Consider the following 6,159-nt stretch of genomic DNA (forward strand, 5'->3'; position numbering starts at 1 on the left):
ATATATATATATATATATATATATTAGTGCTGTCAAACGATTAAAATTTTTAATCGCGATTAATCGCATTAATGTCATAGTTAACTCACGATTAATCGCTCTAATTTATGACGAATTTCCCCACAAATATCGCACAATTCTGCAAGTGATTATAATTTATTATCGCTGTTTTCTAGCTGATCTAAAACCATTTTTGACATAAAGGGACACTTTTGGACAATCTACAGTTTTTCAGGCAGAAAGAATAGTTTTTATTTTATAAAAGAACATGTAGGGCACTGGGCAGACCACTAGGGACAAGGGGGGTGTGTATTTTTTACATACAGTACTGTAATCTATAAGATTACAGTATACTGTGTGTATTGTGTTTGTTTACTTTTTTAAATTTGGCGCCGTTCTCCGCTCCCGTGCGTCGTAACGTCGCAGGGAACGGAGCTCGGCGTCACACAGGCACTGTGAATCGAGCGAGGAGGACCCGCCAAGCGAGGAGGACCCGCCAAGCAAGGAGGACCCGCTCGATCACACAGCGGGGTGGCATCGCTGGATCCAGGGACAAGGTGAGTAACTTCTCTGTGAATCCAGCGAAAAGGTAAGCCGCGCCGCGCCGCTGCACACTCTGCATGTCCACCCGAGGGCTCCTGCGTTAATCGCGCGACAAAAATATTGACGGCGTTAACATGGGTTTGCGTTAACGCCGTTAATATCGCGTTTAACGCACAGCCCTAATATATATATATATATATATATATATAATTTCTTTATTTCTTATTTTCTTTTGTGTCGCTTCTCAATTTGCGGCAGCCCCCCCGCTTCTCAATTTCAGGCGTCAGCACCCCCCCCCCCGGTTCTCTGCTCCAGGGGGGCCCATGCCTTAAGCTGTGTAAGGGGTAGAGTTGCCACCTTTTCTTCAAGCCAAACCCAAACACTTTAGCGGCACAGGGCACATTTTTTTTCGTAGTATACACAATAGGATTATAAAATACCTGGGGCACCTTTGGGTGCCTCAAGGAGAGTGGTAATGCAGATTCCTGGACAGGTGGCAACCCTAGTAAGGGGCCCCAAAATTCCTGATGGCGGCCCTGCGCATACCTCCCAACACGCACGGATTCTGCGGGACTTTCCCGCACAGACAGCTTCTTCCCGCAGTCCCGCGAAAGGGTTAATTTTCCCGCACTGCAAGAGGAGGCAGTACGGAAGCAGGAGGAACCGGAGCGGTGTGTGGAGGACTGTGGCTGCTGAAGTGAAGAAAGCCGACAGCCGGGCTAATGACAGCAGTCTGTGGCCCCGGCTGTCGGCACAGGTGAGAAGGGTTAATTTCCTGCACTGCAAGAGGAGGCAGTACGGAAGCAGGAGGAACCGGTGTGTGGATGTCTGCTGAAGGGAAGAGAGCCGACACATTCCCCCCCGCTCAACAACTTCAATTCACCCCCCCCCCCCGCTCAACAACTTTAATGCGCCCCCCGCTCAACAACTTCGACCCCCCCAATTCTCGGCTCCAGGAGGCCCCTTCAACACTCAAGCCCAGGGGCCCCCACCACCCTAAGTCCTGCCCTGCACATGTGTGGGACTTTTCTGGGAGAATAGCTGCATACAGGACTCCTCACTACCTATCACAGTTTCAAAGGCCATAAAATGCCAAGATAGCACAACCCCCCCCGCCCCCCCAATTACCCAATTTAGGAAAGTAGACATCCCAAGCTTTTTGGGGGAAAAAACACTTTTTAAAATTTTAATGCACTAAAACACACTATATTGCCCAAATGTTTAATTAGATAAAAAAGATGATCTTAGGCCGAGTACATGGATACCAAACACGACATGCTTTAAAATTGCGCACAAATGTGCAGCAGCGACAAACTACATACATTTTTTAAAAGCCTTTACAGGTTACCAAGGTCTACTGCTAAAATTACTGCCCTCGATCTGATGTGTGCGAGAGCAGGGGGGACAGGGGTGCATGTACAAAAACAGAGATGCACCAGACCCCCTGCTGTCAGCCCAGTGGCGTACTAAGTGGGGGACGGGCCGCCCCGGTTACCACACCCTGGGGGGTGTCAGGCCGCCCCCCCTCTGCGATTAAAGTGGTGGCAGCGCCACGGGTTTAGCAGCACAGGCACAGGCAGTCAGAGGCGAGGCAAGCTAAAGTGGCGAGTAGCGTCACGATGGGAGGGGGTGTGCGGGGGGAGGGGTGCAGGGTGCCACTGCTGCACCTACCATCCCCTCCTCTCGTGGCTGCGGGCTGTCTGTGTGATCCCGGGTGTCACACAGACACAGCCAAGCAAAGGGAAGCCGCCTCCCCCTCTTCTATGTTTATGTGTAAACAGGGGGAGGGGACCTGCTGTGCATGTGCTGCCATGCTGATCTGAGGTACTGAATAGGGGGGTTTGCACTGAACGGGGGCTACACTGAAGGGGGGTCTGTGTAACATGCAGGGGGTCCAGAGGTGCAGGGTGCTGTGTAATGTAAAGGGGTCCAGAGGTGCAGGGTGCTGTGTAATGTAAAGCGGTCCAGAGGTGCAGGGGGCTATGTAATGTAAAATGGTCCAGGGTGCTGTGTAATGTAAAGGGGTCCAGAGGTGCAGGGTGCTGTGTAATGTAAAGGGGCCCACAGGTGCAGGGTGCTGTGTAATGTAAAGGGGTCCAGAGTGCTGTGTAATGTAAAGGGGTGCAGAGCGCTGTGTAATATAAAGGGGTCCAGAGGTGCAAGGTGCTGTGTAATGTAAAGAGGTCCAGAGATGCAGTTGTGGAGAGGGGGTACACAGTAGTGACAAAGAGATAATGAAGGATGCAGGGGGCACAGTGGGGTATTTTTACATTTTAATGTGGGGGGTACCAGATATAGGATCCGCCCCGGGTGACAAATGCTCTAGGTATGCCCCTGTGTCAGCCGCATTCGTTTGCAGTGTGAAATTCTTTTGCTCTCAGCCTCTTCGAAATCCCCACCTTCCTTTATTTTTGCTGCTGTAATCCAGCTTCCTGTTAAAGGGTGGCTATGCTCGTGCTCCAAGGCATAAATTTCCCAGTACTTTCTAATGTCCAGGGAGCCGCAAGTGCCGCATACAGCCTGTCTTACATTCTTTATTCTTGTAAATGCTGATGCTTCCTTGCATCAATGTTTACCCATGTATGTGTGGAAGTTTTGTATTAGGGAGCAACATTGGACATGCACACAAAGGTAAATGATGATTCAAGCAAGCATTGGTGTTTAGAGGGTAAGCCTGAATGTAGCCATTTGCTTGTGGTACATGCAAATCCCCAGGGATGGGAAAGTCCCAGGAAATTTATGCTAGACATAAAATTACTAAAAATATTCAGGTGCATGAACCCTAGGGCTGGGTTCACATAGATGCGGCCGCGGTTCACAGCATGGAGTCTGGTGCATGTCTGTTCACCGGTTCAGGTGCGATTCAGGTTCCAAATTTTAGCCAGAATTTGCACCTGAACAGGATCCAAAGACGCACTGGACCCTTTTTCAATCTGGACCACGGCCGCCCCAGACATGTGTGAACCATTGGGAGCCGCTCACACTCGCCTGTCATGCAAATTGGATGCAGAAAAACCTGCATCCAATTTGCATTTGTGTGAGCCTAGCCTAGGGTATAAATCTACAAAATGCACTCTTGGCCTACTCTAAATGAAAACATCCATACTTAATCCGTTAAGTCTTATGCCGTGTACACACGATCGGTTTTACCGATGAAAAAACGTATGATGGACTTTTTTCATCGGACAAACCGATTGTGTGTGGCCCACCTGTCTTTAGTAAAAACCGATCGTCTATGTGGAATTCCATCAGAGAAAAATCCATGCATGCTCAGAATTACGTTGACGCATGCTTGGATATTAGCGTTTTTACGCCTGGATCTCCTTCTAATTTCTTTAAGGTACTGACTGACAGGTGATCAGTGATCAGCCCAGTGTCCGGATACATCGATCCCCGGTGGATTGTCGAGAACCTATTGGATCGCCAGCCTCTCATTGACTCTCCTCAGATGGACTCCCCACCGAACAGCTATACCGCTTGGGATCCTCAGGGTTGGGAACCCAGTCGACCACTGGGCTCCCTGCCACGACTCAAATGCTCCGGACCCATATGGTCCCGGAACCAGGAACTCCGCGTGGCACGCACGCCTCGGCCAGGTAGGCCATAACGCCGGGGCACCGTGGTGCAGACACCCTAAAGGTGGATGCTGCACTTGAAGAAGAAGACCCAGAACCAATGGTGTCTGCCCCACAAATACTCTCCCCCAGCATACACAGCGAGGCTCAACCCTCCTGATTGGCTGCTGGGGAAGAGCACCCAAACCTTGACTCCACTGCTGCCACCTACTGCCCTGGGGTGGGAAGAACACAACAGAATGAGCCCACAGCACAGGCAAGCTGAGACAGAGACCCAATTTGAACATTTTAACCAGATCAGAGTTTAACCACTTGACCACCAGGCCTATTCTGGCACTTCTCTCCTTCATGTGAAAATCACAATTTTTTTGCTAGAAAATTAATCAGAACCCCCAAACATTATATATTTTTTTTTAGCAGACATCCTAGGGAATAAAATGGCAGTCATTGCAATACTTTTTGTCACACCGTATTTGCGCAGCGGTCTTACAAGCGCACTTTTTTTGGATAAAAATCACTTTTTTGAATTAAAAAATAAGACAACAATACATTTTGCCCAATTTTTTTATATATTGTGAAAGATAATGTTACGCCGAGTAAAATGATACCCAACATGTCACGCTTAAAAATTGCGCCCGCTCGTGGCATGGCGTCAAACTTTTACCCTTAAAAATCTCCATAGGCGACGTTTAAAAAATTCTACAGGTTGCATTTTTTGAGTTGAAGAGTAGGTCTAGGGCTAGAATTATTGCTCTCACTCTAACGATCGCGGCGATACCTCACTTGTGTGGTTTGAATACCGTTTTCATATGCGGCGCTACTCGCGTATGCGTTTGCTTCTGCGCGCGAGCTCGTTGGGATGGGGCGCTTTAAAAATTTTTTTTTTTGTTTTCTTATTTATTTTTATTTAGTTTTATAATTTTTTACACTGAAATAATAATAATAATGTAAACATCCCTTGTAATAGAAAAAAGCATGACAGGTCCTCTTAAATATGAGATCTGGGGTCAAAAAGACCTCAGATCTCATATTTAGACTTAAATGCAAAAAAAAAAATGTCATTTTTTCAAATGACAAAAAAAAATGTTTCTTTAAGAGGCTGGGCGGGACTGACGTTTTGACGTCACTTCCGCCCAGCAGAGCTATGAGGACGGGTGAAGGAGATTTCTCCTTCAGTCCCGTCCCCGCTCAGCTGCCGGACACATCCGATCCCCTCCGCCGCTACCGACGGCTCCGGTAAGCGGCGGAGGGCGCGGGAGAGCGGCGGGAGGGGGGGGGCCCTCTCCCGCCACCGATAACGGCGATCTCGCGGCGAATCCGCCGCGGAGACCGCCGTTATCGTGTACACCACCGCCCCCTGAAAAGATGAATATCTCGGTTGTGGCAGCAGCTGCTGCCGTTATCGAGATATTCAACTTTAAAAACAGGACGTCTTTTTGACATGGGGTGGTGGTCAAGTGGTTAAAGGGTCACTAAAGGAAACATTTTTTTCCTGACGCATTCATGGCAGCACACACACTGGGTTGTGACTCCGCCCCACAACCTGACAGGATTGATTAGCTATAAATTTGAAGGGGAGACGCCCTGCACCATTCTCTTTTTTATCCTCACCTGACAGATTGGATGAACAAGCAAGCATGCATGCCTCTTACCGCAATCGCCCCAGCAGGTTCAAGCCTCTCCTGTTTGGAAGTCCCTCCTGTACAGTCTCTAAAGGAGCTTCTATGGAGGGAACCCCGTTCTGGTGGTCTCAGGGGCGCAAACAGCAAGTACTGGCAATGTGACAAGCTTTAAAGAAGCTAAAAATTTTTGCAGTGGTCTCCACTTCTATGTCTCTTTGCTAATTATGGTCCACATTGTACCTATATTTCCTCCTTACTATTTTTGCAAACAGCAAGTACTGGCAATGTGACAAGCTTTAAAGAAGCTTACATTTTTGCAGTGGTCTCCACTTCTATGTCTCTTTGCTAATTATGGTCCACATTGTACCTATATTTCCTCCTTACTATTTTGCAGACAGCAAGTACTGGCAATGTGACAA

Source organism: Rana temporaria, chromosome 5 (assembly GCF_905171775.1).
Source record: "Rana temporaria chromosome 5, aRanTem1.1, whole genome shotgun sequence".
In the NCBI taxonomy this organism is placed as follows: domain Eukaryota; kingdom Metazoa; phylum Chordata; class Amphibia; order Anura; family Ranidae; genus Rana; species Rana temporaria.